This window comes from Diabrotica virgifera, chromosome 5, assembly GCF_917563875.1.
Source record: "Diabrotica virgifera virgifera chromosome 5, PGI_DIABVI_V3a".
Taxonomy (NCBI): domain Eukaryota; kingdom Metazoa; phylum Arthropoda; class Insecta; order Coleoptera; family Chrysomelidae; genus Diabrotica; species Diabrotica virgifera.
In genome coordinates this window covers 250585796-250601589 of record NC_065447.1, presented here as the reverse complement: position 1 = coordinate 250601589, position 15794 = coordinate 250585796, and the positions used below count along the sequence as shown (strand labels likewise).

At 33.4% G+C, this 15794-nt stretch overlaps 1 protein-coding gene and 1 long non-coding RNA gene across 6 annotated transcripts in view; both read right to left on the bottom strand.

Annotated features, from left to right (window-relative positions):
* The window catches only part of LOC126884820 (ankyrin repeat domain-containing protein 17-like), a 247095-nt gene that overhangs the window by 172973 nt on the left and 58328 nt on the right, over nt 1-15794 (bottom strand). The window lies entirely within an intron of this gene.
* LOC126884824 (uncharacterized) overlaps nt 3457-15794 on the bottom strand; it is a 67352-nt gene continuing 55014 nt past the window's right edge. Inside the window, exon 2 of the long non-coding RNA XR_007698154.1 lies at nt 3457-3489. This is a non-coding gene — a long non-coding RNA (uncharacterized LOC126884824). The remainder of the gene's footprint in view (nt 3490-15794) is intronic.

The window sequence follows — 15794 nt, the reverse complement described above, 5'->3', positions numbered from 1 at the left end:
ACCAACAAATTTAAATTCTATATTTCCAATGGTTGGCCACATAGATGGTCCTGTCATTTGCTAAAATTAATTCTTCTTCTGTGCAGGTCTGTCTCATCTCTGTGCATGACAGTAGATGCCGGCTGACCTGAACCGCGCCACAGTCGCAGATATCGTCCTCCTGGTATTCCCATTTTTTGAGGTTACTAGTACAACGTAAAACGGTTACTTTTGAGGTTACTAAGCGCTAAATAGACACTTAGTCTATTTAGCGCTTTCCAGGTCAGATACGGTAAATTGTGTCCAGCAGCCATTTCCTCTGAGGGAGGAAAATGTATTGCGGTAGCTGACGTTTGCCACAGGTGTATTCGGCGCGTCTCTGGCGCTTCGGGGACGGATCTTGATGTTTTCTGAAAGCTTTTCCGAGATCTACTTGGCTGAGTTTGGTGGTCATATAAGGGGTGTCTTCGGTCCGTCTCCTGCTTTTTTCGTTCTACCTCTGACGTGACTTTCCTCCTGATAGATGGTGGAGCAATCCCAGCTATGGGGTATACCTCTTCGATAGGTGTCGGTTTCAGGCAACCCGATATTATACGATCCGTTTCATTTAGAGCCACGTCAAAGTTCTTTGCGTGAGCAGAGTTTGCCCATACTGGTGCTCCAAACTCCGCGGCCGAAAAACATAATGCTAAGGCAGAAGCGCGGAGAGTGTGTGGTTGTGCTCCCCATTTTGTATTAGTTAGCTTGCGGATGATATTATTTCTGGCACTTACTTTCTTCTTGACATCTTGACAGTGCTATCGGTAAGACAGACTTCTATCCAGACGTACGCCGAGGTATTTTGGCGTCTCGTTATGTTCCAGTATCTGACCACGCCATTCCACCTCCAGCGGCCTTCGGACATGCTTGTTTCTAAGGTGGAAAGCACATACCTGGGTTTTTGTGGGATTGGGTTTCAGATGGTTTTCATCGTAGTATAGATCTAAGTCTCCCAGGGCATCTGTCAGTTTCACTTCGACTTCAATGAAGGTTCTTCCCTGAGCTGCCACAGCTGTATCCTCAGCGTAAATAAATTGCCTTGTTTGTTGGTGTATGGGTGGGTCGTTGGTATATATGTTGTATAGAATCGGCGCGAGGGCACTTCCCCGTGGGAGCCCATTTTTTTGGTCCCTCCACCGACTGTTCTTGGACTGGAGCGTTACGTAGAAGCGTATATTCTGGAGGAGACATTTCACTAACCTTGTTAGCCTTGATGATGATAGAATTCCATTTTATGAAGAATATCAGTTCATAAACGAGTATTTTGCATTGACATGTTGTGAAGGGACTCTCGTGAAGAAAAAAAAAAGGAATGGAAGACAGTGCATATATCAATCATTCAATATGTAACTTAATTTGCCAAAAACTATCTCCCTATATGGATCTCCCGTCTATTTTCCTTTTCTTTTTAATTTTTCAGTTTTCAGTTTACTGAGGGCTTCGGATAAGCATAACTTTATAGTAAAAAGTCTTAAAAAACTGCTTGGTCATATAAAATATGACAATACGTTATATTATCCAGACCGTGTCGTCATATTTTATCCCCAAATACGCAATTTTAACTGGCCTATTTGTATTATCATAAATTTCATGACATTTTTACAATAGAAATTTTTTAATCGTCTCGATAGGTGTTCTGACCGACTTTTGGTCAACAAGAATTCGTAGCAATTATTTTTTCGCTACGAAAACGGAGACCTAGCGTGTCCGTGATATTTAAACTATTCGAAATCACCATTGTTGTGTTGCTTTTAAATAACTATAATCAATTTCAACATTTGACTTGTTGTACAGTGTGTCCCAAAAGAATTACTTATTCACAATAATTATCAGTATGTAATAATGTTCTTAATATTTATGGAACTATTAATAAAATTGTTTTATATCTTAATCAAAAATTGTGTTATCATAATTTTTCTTTTTTTTTTTCATCATAACCCTGGATTGGTCTTTGCTTGTCTGGCTGTGTCCTTCCATTCAGATCTCTCTTGTGCCCGTCTTCTTTATTGTCTTATGTGCATTGTTTTAGGTCGTCTTCCACGTTTTTCAACCATCTCGTTCTGGAATTCCTTTTTTTCGCCTTCCTATCAGCTTCAATTGTAACTTTTTTTTTGTTTGTGCGTCGTCTTGTGTCTGCACATATCCCAGCCATGACAGTCTTTGCCATTCATTCAATACCTCATTATTTCTCCTGATTCTCCATGTGACGTCTTCCTCTTGCACCGGGCCATATACTTTTCTCAGTATTTTTCTCTCGAATCTCCTGAGTTGGGCTGCATACTTTTTCGTCATTACCCAGGTTTCACAACCATAGTATGATAATTACAAGTATATACAGTGCCGGCAAAAAAAAATCTTTACATTGACAAATAAATCACCAAATTTGAAGACAATTTGCATACGTTCTGTCTGCGTTTGGAGGGGAGAGTAGGGGAGGGGGGACAGCGTACTTGCGACCGACGGCAATTATCTGTAGTTTACGGACCACTTGGCTTATTTAGGGTATTCTGCGCGGTTGCACTGTAAACAGTTGGCTTTGTGCGGGTAGTCAGTGTTAAACTTATTCTCATTTACCGCGTAAAGTTTGAGATCGTCAAATTCTAAATTGAACTGACAAATATGGGTCGAAAGAAACTCACAAAAGAGGAGAAGGTTCGTGCTTTAACATTACTGGAGAAAGGAGACTCTGTAATTACCGTAGCACGTGGCATTGGTGCTTCAAGAGGGGCTATTTATCAAGTGAAACGTTCAGCTGCAACGTTTCAGTTGATAAATAGCCCCTCTTGAAGCATCAATATCACGTGCTACGGTAATTACAGAGTCTTCTTTCTCCAGTAACGTTAAAGCACGAACCTTCTCCTCTTTTGTGAGTTTCTTTCGACCCATATTTGCCAGTTCAATTTAGAATTTGACAATCTCAAACTTTACGCGGTAAATGAGAATAAGTTTAACACTTACTACCCGCACAAAGCCAACTGTTTACAGTGCAAACGCGCAGAATACCCTAAATAAGCCAAGTGGTCTGTGAACTACAGATAATTGCTGTCGCAAGTAAACTATCCCCCCTCCCCTACTCTCCCATCCAAAGTCAGACAGAACGCATGCAAATTGTCTTCAAATTTGGTGATTTATTTGTCAATGTAAAGATTTTTTTGCCGGCACTATATTATAAATGAGTTAAAAACAGTTTGGGGATTAACATTTTTATTTGCGTCTAATAAAAATAAGTTTATAGTTTGTGATATTGTATGAAACAATTTTTACACAATCTTACAGTACACTTTCCACAATACATTTGGCTTTATAATTTTCCTCTGGACATCCTTTCTGCTCTTTATGTTTCTCCATGAAGTGTTTTTTTCTTTTTCATCGAACTTTATATCCGTAAATACTTTAAATGTTGATGTTCTCGATCATTCTACTACACTTTTTGTTCTAAGGGTCACGTTTAGATAGGGAACTGCTACAGACCTACGAAAATCTAATAAAGTAATATTTGACTTAACGTTGTGTCTTTGAAACAATTTGACTTATTATCCCGTTTTTAGAAAAACCATGAATGTACTAATATATATCTATCATATCCATCAATAGTGTAAATATTGACCAATATTAGTTAGCTCCGAATCAATATCTTGTGATTCCATCTATTAGCTTGTGCGAGAGGTTCTACGTATATTATCAAAATTAGATACTACAGTAACACACTTATAATCGTATTATTTTACAAAAAAAAGTATTTCTCCATTTACATCAAATCGAAAATCATATTATGTATCTACCGAGTTTCTTTACCAAGAGTTTTGTATCTTGTACAGAAAACTTCTATAACTATATACTATAAACTATAGAGTCTACGGCTTGGTCTGGAATAAACTGGAGTCTGATCGGTCTATGGAGGAGCGGTACGGGAAGGGATAAGGGCTTCCGGCTTGGTGATACTCCTCCATAGATCCCTACCGAAGGGCGTTGACGCCTAAGAACGGTGTATACATACATAGAAAACTTCGCTAAAATAACGTGTGATCCAAAATTATTGTCACTATAGCTGGCTCTGAACGACAGAGATATACAGTGCATGTCCATTCTTAATTCAGATATACTTTCCAGTTTACGTCAACTTAACAAGAAAAGTTAGGTTATGTAGAGATGTTGGTGGCATGGGCAGGGGGGCCGTGGCCCCCCCTGGCTTTTCGGGTGCTTTAAATTATGTATGGTTATCCAAAGTAGGTATACAAAATATAATGTGCAACATTTTCACGTCTGCCCCCCCCCCCTGAAAATTTGTATATGGGCGCCGGTGGTTGGTGGTGAACATATACAGCATCTTTGTTTGATTTTATTTATTAGTGTTATACTTATAATTTTGTTAATTCTTTTGATTTTTGATTAAAGTTCTGTGTCAAAGGTTTTGACTGATTTTTTATGTTTTATAATGTTAATCAAAATTAATTCATAAACCAATGATATAAATTCAAATTAAAACAAGACATACGTAATTGTTTGCACGGCTAGCTTTGATCCCAATAATAATTGTGGATCTCGTTATTATCCCGCAAGGTTCCAGTTGTTCGGTATTCACATTTTTGTAAATGAAATAACAAATCTATGCTGGTAAAGAAAGTACCTATTGATATTATACTAAGTCGCGAAAGCTTTCTAGATCCTATTTCTTGAGAGGATCAGTCCCTTTTGCTTATGTTATCTTCTTAACGATTTCTCTCCATTTTTTCTTGTCTCTAGTTTTTCCCCGCCATTCTCTGACTCCTGCGTTTTTTAAGTCTTCTTCAACTTCTTGCAACCATTTTGATCTTGGTCTTTCTCTTTTCTTTCTTCCTCCTGGATTCCATTCTATCATAGCATATGTCACTGCTTTATCTTCTGCCCGACAGATGTGCCCTAGACCTAACCATCTAACTCTGCATTGCTTTATTTTAGTCACGATATCTTCTTTCGGTACTTTCCTAATCTCTGCATTTGTTCGGCTTCTATATTCATTTTGCTCTGTTCTGGTTGGTCCCAGTATGGTTCTCATGATCTTTCTCTCCATTATTCTGAAGTTTTCTTCATCTTTTTTAGTCATCGTCATTGTTTCTGCTGCGTACAATAATATTGGTCTAATTATGGTGTTGTACATTCTCATCTTGGTTTTAATAGTCAGTATTTTGCTTTTAAGTAGTGTTTTGTTTGCAAAATAAGCTTTATTCGCTGCCCATATTTTTTCTTTTATTTCTGGTATTCTTTCACCCGTTTTGCTTATTGTCACTCACAGGTATTTGAAATGTTCTACATCTTCAAACTCTGAATTTCCTATTTTGGTTTTTCCTTTTATTGCTGTTTTCTCTAGTCTTAATATTTTTGTCTTTTTTTAATTTAATCTGAGTACCATTGTCTCCCCTTTCTCTTTTATTTCTTCTAGCATTTCTTTCATTATGTTTCTATTTTTTGCAATAATAACAATGTCGTCTGCGTAGGCGATTATTTGGCCATTGGTAATATTGGATCCATATTATATAACTTGAGTATTGGTAAAACTAAAAAATGGTAAAATAATATTGAAAGCACGTGAAAGTACAACAACTAGATGAACGTGCTGCCATACTAATAGTGAAAGAATAGACTGGACTGCATTCGAACCGAATAAGCTTTCCACGTATAAATTGCTTTAATTAGTAGTATCCACATTTTTTCACAACCATTTTATTTACTTTCTTTAAAACGTGTTTATATACAGTACAACCTGCCATATCCGGACCTGTCATATCCGGACCTCCCCATATCCGGACGATTCTGCTCGTCCTGATCTACCGAAATCTACCGAGAAAGACAGTCCTGCTGTTGGACAACGCACTAAAAGAAGAACTGTTACTGCTGTTAGAAAACAGAAATAAAAGTTTATTGCACAAATAAACATTGCTTTTTTGCTTAAATTCAATGTTTAAACTGCCAAGAGGCAGATGGGTGGCAGCTTGAACATTGAATTTAAGTGAAAAGTAATGTTTATTTGTTCAATTAACATATATTTCTGTTTTCTAACAGCAGTAGAAGATATTTTGAAATAAATAAATTACATACATTCTTCTTTTTGTGTCAATTAATTTAATTCAAAAAATTTTTTTTGACACCTTGTATAAATAATTATCTTAATGTTTATATGTATTACTAAATAGAGAATTAAATAACCTTTCAAATGAGCTAGCACACGACCCCTATTCTCATTAAAAAAAATAGTCGATTACGTCATCACGCTCAGATGGATGACGTCACTAGTATGATATATATGTCAAAAAATCATAATTTAAAAATCGAATAACTTTTGTATTTAACATTTATTTCTAATTCTGTAAATGAAGCAGTTTACAGGGGGGTCAAAATATAGTGAATAACCCTGTACATTCTATGTATAGAATATAATATACTACATTTTATTTATTTATTTAATTTTACAGTCGCTTAAACATTAAAAAAAATACTACGTTTAATACAAACGTTAAATTAACAAAATATGTGATTTGGCATTTATTAGTTTACGTCATTACGTAGAGTATAATAGGAATGAATACTGGGGAACACTGCAATAGTTTTTTTAAGTCGAAATCATTGTTAATTACAACATAAACTGACCGCAAATATGTACACAAATTAATGACAAAGTCAATGTTTTCCTAGAGTTGATGCTTTTCAAATTCGCCACCAGGCGTCGCCCACTTTGCGGAATACCCTGGCTTTCACCCAGGAGGCTCGGGTTCCATTCCCGGCATCGCAAATTTATATTTGACATTTTGATTTGAAAAATAATTGTTTTTATAATCCTTTTTTTGTATTGTGTCTTATAAATAATAAAAAAGTGGTACATATTATAAAAAGCTCTTTTTTTATAAAAGTGTAATTACTTTTATATTTATTATCCAAAATAATATTTTCAGTAATCTATAAATAGAACTCTGGCCTATAATGGGCTAATTATAGTTAACATCTAATTTATGGCACATAAAGAGGAACAAATTCTTGAATGAAGAAGTAGGAGGTAAGAATTCAAAGACCTCCAAATTGATCGTAATTAAAAAAAAAAGAAAAGGTTAAAAACCATTACTGTAGACAGCACCAATAGTAATGCCAACATTTCGGTTCTACTCTAATAGTTTTTATATGCAAATCAGACAATAACATAAAAATACTTATACAACAATTTATTCTCGAACAGTAAACCGTTGATGAACGAATCATGGGGGACGAATTCCTTAATAAGATTATCCTAGTTTTGCCGCTATTCACTTTTAATCAAAAACGTTTTTTCTCAAAATAATGAGGATCCGGGTTATTTTTTATTGCGGCGTAGTTTGAAAATACAACAACTCGTAGTGGTGTCAAGGTTTCTTTTATTATATTCATAGTGTTTACTTGATGTACGAAAGAGGTTGTTTTGTTAAGTAGTTAAATTCGTGGTATAATGTATACTGATGAAAACAAAAATAACAAAGGACTGTTTTCAAAGACTAAAATGTTTTTAGTTGAAGGTAACAGAAGTCTAGGAGAATCCTTCCTGGCTGTATATCTGTTAAAAGTATTATAATAAACTCGCAATTTTTACAGAATAGATCGATTTGCATGAAAATTTGAGGATAAGTAGTGGATAAGTCCAAGGATCAAAATCTATATGATGCCGAAATGCGCTTTTACAATGGGGGTGGTTGCCACCCCATCTCAAAAACATTCAATCTAAGCCAAAAATGTTCTATACATTTTTTTGATAAAAGTAATAGTTTTCGATTTATTCGCTATCAAAAGTGTTAGTTTTATATCGAAGAAATCAATGTTTTTAATCAGTTTTGGCTAATAACTCAAAAAGTTTTCGTTTTATTAAAACAACTTTACTTAACAAAAATGTACCTTTTCAAAAAATAAACAAAACGGTAGTTTTTAGTTTTCTTTAAGACTTAAGGCCAACAGTAATCGAGTTACAGGTACTTTATTATATGTTAGCTCTTCTTCGTCAAATGCTAAATATTGTAGTTTCAATGTCAAAACACGGATAACCTATGCATTTTTCGAGGATAGCTTGTTCAAACTAATTTAAAGTATTTAAAAATATCTATATCCAGAAATACAAAAAAAGTCTCTAGCTCAAACATTAAGTGACTTATAATGAAAAGAATGTCAGTCCCTATTTTTTTTAGCGAAAAAGTGATCGCAAACAACCTCCTAATCACCACCCCAATTAAAATTAGTCATTGACCTTATTTGGTCTTCCTTATTTGTGTATTATTAATAGGTTCTCGAAGTTTCACCGGCTTAGAATAATTAGTTTTAAAAAAATGGGAGTTAAAAGTGAATAACGAATTTTTGTAGTTTGGTAAAAAATGGCCTTTTCTTCAAAATATAAAGATTAGCATCAGAGATACGAAAAAATGTTTAAATATAAAATTGTAGCTTATTTAATTCCCAAGAACATGATTTGCAAAAATTTTTCCTGTTGCAAAAATTGAGTGAGCTATTGACAATTAAAACTTGTAATAACATGCAAAACCGCCTTTACTAACCCTTTCAAAGTCACCACTTTTTACGACTGAGGTTTTTAAAAGGATTTAATATTAATATCCTCATAAATGATTAACTATTTAGATGGGAAAGAAATAGCTTCAGAACAACATCCTTATAAATCTTGTAAAAATCTATAAAATTCTTTTTTACCAAACTTTCAAAAACTACAAAAAAGATAAAAAATAAAAAAGTTACAGTTAAAAAATCAGTCCACCACTTTTTGCGAGTAAGGTTTTTAAAAGGATTTAATATTAATATCCTTATAAATGATTAACTATTTAGATGGGAAAGAAATAGCTTCAGAACAACATCCTTATAAATCTTGTAAAAATCTATAAAGTTCTTTTTTACCAAACTTTCAAAAACTACAAAAAAGATAAAAAATAAAAAAGTTACAGTTAAAAAATCAATATAATTTTTGAAAAAAAAAATGGAGAAAACCATTTGGAAGCACAATAATGTAAGTTAGCGGAGTTTTTAGTAATTGGCCTTATTATGTCTTATAATAATAATCTTATAATATATAATAAGCCTTAAGTCTTCTTTATTTATGTATTATTAATAGATTCTAGAAGTTTTACTGGCTTAGAATGATTAGTTTTAAAAATCTGGAGTTAAAAGCGAATAACGATTTTTTGTAGTTTGGTAAAAAATGCCATTTTCTTCCGAATAGAAAGATTAGTTTCAGATATACGAAAACATTTTTAAATATGAAATTGTAGGTCATTTCATTCCCAAGAATTTGGTTTGAAAAAATTTTTTCTACGCAAAAATTTAGTGAATCGTAAATGAGTACCTACATCGAAAAACATTGATTTTATCGATATAAAACTAACACTTTCGATAGCGAATAAATCGAAAACTATTAATTTTATCAAAAAAATGTATAGAACATTATTTGCTTAGAATGAACGTTTTTATTAACTTTTGCGGTCAAAATATAATAAAAAATTTCCACCTCTGAGATGGGGTGGCAACCACCTCCATGGTAAAAGCGCCTTTTGGCATCATATGGATTTTGATCCTTGGACTATTCACTACTTATTCTCAAATTTTCAAGCAAATCGATACATTCTGTAAAAATTGCGAGGTGAAAAGCTTCGGTTCCTGGACTATTAACATATCGGAACAGAACAGTTTTGGAACTTCCATTTAAGATATAATTAGGCGCGTCCAGACTTTTGGTCTACTCTGTATGTACCTACCTACATACAAATATTAGTATGTATGTACATACTATTTTTTTTTCTATATTAATGTATATTGAGATGAAAATCCATCAATCTGACAGTAATATTTAATAAAAAGTGTATACAATTGGATATCTGCAAGTCTATTAACCCCATTGACACCTTAAATATAACTCAAATAGCCTCTATAAGAGGCTACACGTGGAGGTCACAAATGAAACAATATAAATGAGTTAAATCGACTCCTCGATAATCGATACTGGTTTTAAAACTTGAATAAAATATGCACGAACCCACCCCGGAAAAATCAACAATTAGAACTAGTTTTATTCAATCAACTTTTTCGAACACACCAAAGTGACAATATAAATTATAACCTCTCAATAGGTCCGTTGATGAATAATATAGAAAACGAAATTATCGTTTATGTACAAAAAAATAGTAAAAGATAAATGATTCCATCTGGTATAACAATATGTGTTTATTTTTGATATTATAATAACTGATAGACTCAAAACTGTATCGTATTTAACCCTTAAGTACTAACATCTTAAATCAATGACGTAAACACTAACTAACCGCCTGACAGACGGGTTTAACATTTTAGTGGTAATTTTTGTTTTTGTTAAATATTTTGGAAATGGAAAAAAATATCTCGATGAGTTACTGAAAATATTGTTTAAAAAAAACAGTAATTAATCTAGTTTTTCTGTATTTATTAAAATAAAAAACATTATAACAAGAATAGAAGGATTGTTTGTGTACTTTTTTACTACTGAAAAAAAGTGTGATAAAAATTAAACAAGTTAAAGAATCTTAATAAAAATTTATAATCGAGTTAAACAAAGAGTAAGAAAAATTAAAATAAAAAGGTTTTTAAAAAATGTTAAAACAAAAAAAAACTGACAGGTACTATAGTTAGTACAGTGTAGCAATGGTAGTCAGTGGCAGTGGCAACATTTTCATCACAAATTGATTCCACTTCGCGTATGTCGTCTTCTACCTCATCAAACCATTTCAAAAGAGTTTCCTCCCTCAGGATCTTTATTCCCTTATTTGATGTTTTTTGACGAACTGGGGCACATTCTGTGTAATGACGAACTGGGTACAAACACTAACACCCCGTCTATTAGACGGAAATCACACTTTGAGTCTAAATATCTTTCGAATAACAACCTGCCGCAAATTGCCGAATTCAATACTACTAAAGAACAACCCAACTTGAAAAGTCATAAACGGGTGACCTTCAAAATTTTCTAGGAAGGGAAATATCTCACTTTCGACAAGCGATGCCGTCTGAGAGACGGGGTGTTAGTACTTAAGGGTTAATGATTTTCCCTATCTCTTCTCCTTCGTAAGTATGTAGTGGCGTCATGTAATTTGTTTGACTATTTCTGTCGAATTATCTCTCTCCTGTGCGTGTTTTTTAGCTTCGGAGAATGAGTTCATCTTTGGGAGTGGGAGTACACTTTAGCAGGACTCTCGCCTGGAACGCTGATATCAAAAACACCTTGGACAAGGTAAGGAAGAGAGCCGGTTTCCTGGGAGCGCTATCTGGCAGGTTTGGAGGCACACCAAGCTGAACTCTCCTACGCAAGTATCAGTATTGCGATACACATCTCATAGTATTGTGACATATTTATGTCACCCGACTCTTTTCAGCTCCTGGCCTATTTATTATAATTTAACAGACCCTTTTTTTACTGAATTTGATTTATGTGTTTGTGAATGCATTTAAAAGGGAGACCTTTTTAACAGGTACACACCTCGATATTTCTTTTTCATTCTAGAAGTTTTATTGATTTATTATGTAAATATTGTTTCTCGATTTTTCTGTACTATTCTTTTACTTGTATTATGTAAACATACAATTTCCGGAATGTTCGCGAAAGATTATGTTTCTATAAAAAGGAAACACAATTGTATATTTAGTTAGTTGTGAATTTTGAAACCGTCGGTGTACTTTCATATGTAACGGGCGCGGTATTTTTGAATTTGTAATTAGATAAATTAGTAGATTTGGTGTAATAAATAAATTAAATATCGTAGTTTGTAAAATAAAGGATATAAATTCAGTGTTTTTCATTTGTTTAGAAGTAAGTTATTGGCGAAGAAGGTACAACTTTGAACTATACGAAATATACCAGGATCCGGATATCATAACATTCATTAAAATAGGACGGCTGCGTTGGATGGGACATGTAGAAAGAATGGAAGAAGGCGAAATACCAAACAAAATATTTAAACAGATGCCAGTAGGAAAAAGAACAAGAGGAAGACCGAAGCTGAGATATTTAGAACAAATAGAAAATGATATAAAAACCTTAAAAATAAAAAACTGGAGAAAAAAAGCACGAAACAGATCAGAGTGGAGAAGAATCCTGGAACAGGCCAAGACCCAGAAAGGGCTGTCGAGCCAATGATGATGATTATGAGAAGTAAGTTATTAACAGTATACTTGGCTGCTCCATATCGCTGTATCAGTATCACAAATATCTATATTCGTCGAATACAAGTATATCGCCGTTTTTATCACTGTCGTGAAACAGATACAAATCGTGAATGGGACCCTTTATGGATTAAAATATACCAATTACAACAGAAGTTTTTACTTCGATGTTAAAGCTTTTAATTCATATGTAATACAAGCAAGACTGAAGGATGACCTACATCATGTCTTTGTACAGCTTTGCGTACAAAACTGCATTAAATCTATAGCGACACGCTTCATTTATTATTTTTTTAATTGCTAATTTTAAATATTAACTTTCTTTCCTAAACGAACATAATATGGATCATTTAAAATTCACATGTGTTTCGCTCCTAAAATACAAAACCAGATTGTATAAAATTAATGTTTTTTCTGTGAAACACATTTCCCATTAAATAGTACCTTATCAGACCTTAATAAATCACTTTTGAAATGCATTCGAAGACGCTTCTTTATGTCAATAAGTTAGTCTTTTACTTAAAACCACAGACATGTGTTTTCAGTCAGTCGATCCACAACAACGAGTCGATACACAACCCTCGCTGGGCCAAATAATAACAACCCTCTTACGAGATATAAGCACACCTTTTTAACCAAAAATGAATAAATATTACTGTTCTTTGTTTTTACACTTATTTTAATTTAAGTTAATTGATTCCGTCAACACCCACAACGGAACAAATCTAAGGTAGACAAGGCGAAAACGGCGGGTTCGTTAGAAAAAATATTCCCATGAGATTTTTTTGCATAATCACGTTCGTGAGACATCCCAGAATAAGGTTCAAGAAGTCGCCCACGTGAAAAGTGGTCCAATTTTTTTTTAATCAAATTGCAAAAATCAATTTTTGTGGCCCGTATAAATTTTTATTAGGTTTTTTGGACCATTCTGGACAAAAAAGGCCTCTTGTAATTTTTTCTAAAGTTGGTCGTTTTCGAGTTATAAACAATTTAAAGTTGAAAAAAACGAAAAATGGCGATTTTCAAGGCTTAATAAATTGGTTAAAAGTTATTATTATGAAAGTCAGAAAGTGACTAAATCAAAGTTTAAAGCCCCCTACAAGATCCTGAAGAAATTTTTGTCATAATTTTATTACTAAGCTGTTATTTTTAAGTAATAATAATGAGCGCAGCACGTATTAGGCGGCCGTCTATGGTGAGTGCGAGAGAGATGCCATTCCGGCAGTCCTACTCGCACTCACATTTACAACCGCGTCAATACGCTCTTACGGCTTATTGTTAATAATTAAAAATAACAGCTTAGTAATAAATTAATGACACAAATTTCTTCAGGATCATGTAGGGGGGCTTTAAAATTTGATTTAGTCACTTTCTGACTTTCATAATAATAATAATTTTTAACCGAGTTATTAAGTTTTAAAAATAGCCATTTTTGCGTTTTTCAAATTTTAAATTGCTTATAACTCAAAAACCATCAACTTTAGAGAAAAATTACAAGAGACCTTCTTTGTCCAGAATGGTCTGAAAAACCTAAAAAAAATGTGTCCATACCAAAAGTAATAATTTTTGCAATTTGATTAAAAAAAAATTGGACCACTTTTCTCGTGGGCGACTTCTTGAACCTTATTCTGGGGTGTATTACAAATGTGATTATGCAAAAAAATCTCATGGGAATATTTTTTCCAACGAACCCGTCGTTTTCGTCTTGTCTAAAGTTTTATTGTAATTTATAATAATTTTTGGTCTACCTGTTCAAATGCCATCTTTTACTCGTCCAGTTTCGTCAGAACGCTTTACAATTTTTCGTGTTGTATTAAAAAAACAAAATTACTAGTGATATCAGAAAAATGGTAAATCCGGCAACGTTACAAACATCAAAATTCACATCTTCATACTGCAAAATAGGCGGTTTTTGTACTGTACAATTCGGGCTATCCATTTAAGAGATTCGGTTCATTACCAGTTAGTGAGTACTGTAGGTAGAATACTGTAGAAAGACGTAGAATTGAACAAGAGGGTTGAATGGAAAAAGTAGAGCTACGCTATAATGTTCTTATGATATTCTTTTTCTACATCTACTCGTATTAGACACATTTGCCATCTGTTACATGTATTTCAAAATTTGAGATCGTTATGCCATGACTAATATTGCACAGTTGAAAATAAATCTGATGAAATCCAATTGGACTAACATTAATAAGAAGTCTCATTAAACAAATAAAGCGATACTTCTTTGTTTTAATTAAAGAAATATAGGAACCGCTTTTTTTATGTCATTAGCATAATATTAGATATAGAATACCGTTAACGTCGTTTTTATAGGTATCTAGGTTTGTGATTTGTTTATCTTTGTTTAGCAAATCGTAGTACATACCTACGATTTCTACCGCATGACTGGTAATTATTTTTTTCTACGAGCGTGCAAAAATGTCTACTTTCGCGCACGCATTTTAGTTTAGAAAGTTTCACTTTTCCGCACGCGTGTTACTTTTCCGCACGCGGTTTTTACTTTTCCGCACGCGTGGTTATTTAGATATGTTAATATGGCCTTAAAGTAATTATAATACATGCAATAAACTAATATTTAGATATTATTTACTAATTTATTTCAAATTTATCTTATTGTGTTCCTGTTTTAATGAAATTAACGCGACAATTCGATGAAATAAAATTATTTTAACATAATATTCGAAAGTCAAATCGGTAGACAATAACAGTCGTTTTGAATCATCGTCATGGAAACCAAGATCGTCGTCATGCTAACTAATTATATTGAAAGTTTGGTTTTGACAACCTTGTCAAAGAATTAATTTGTGTATGTATTTTCATATTAATTAAATTAATTGATTAAGATTTGGTAATTTTTTAAAGACTCTTAGAAAAAATATTGTTCCTAACTCTTGCAGAAAGTCTCTTTTCCGCACTCGACTGCTTGCCGAACTCCCGCTTCGCGTCGTTCGGCAAATTGCAGTCGCGTGCGGAAAAGAATGACTTTCTGCACTTGTTAGGAAAATAACTATTTTCTACGAACGTGCAAAAATGTCTACTTTCGCGCACGCATTTTAGTTTAGAAAGTTTCACTTTTCCGCACGCGTGTTACTTTTCCGCACGCGTGTTACTTTTCCGCACGCGGTTTTTACTTTTCCGCACGCGTGTTAATTTAGATATGGTAATATGGCCTTAAAGTAATTATAATACATGCAATAAACTAATATTTAGATATTATTTACTAATTTATTTCAAATTTATCTTATTGTGTTCCTGTTTTAATGAAATTAACGCGACAATTCGATGAAATAAAATTATTTTAACATAATATTCGAAAGTCAAATCGGTAGACAATAACAGTCGTTTTGAATCATCGTCATGGAAACCAAGATCGTCGTCATGCTAACTAATTATATTGAAAGTTTGGTTTTGACAACCTTGTCAAAGAATTAATTTGTGTATGTATTTTCATATTAATTAAATTAATTGATTAAGATTTGGTAATTTTTTAAAGACTCTTAGAAAAAATATTGTTCCTAACTCTTGCAGAAAGTCTCTTTTCCGCACTCGACTGCTTGCCGAACTCCCGCTTCGCGTCGTTCGGCAAA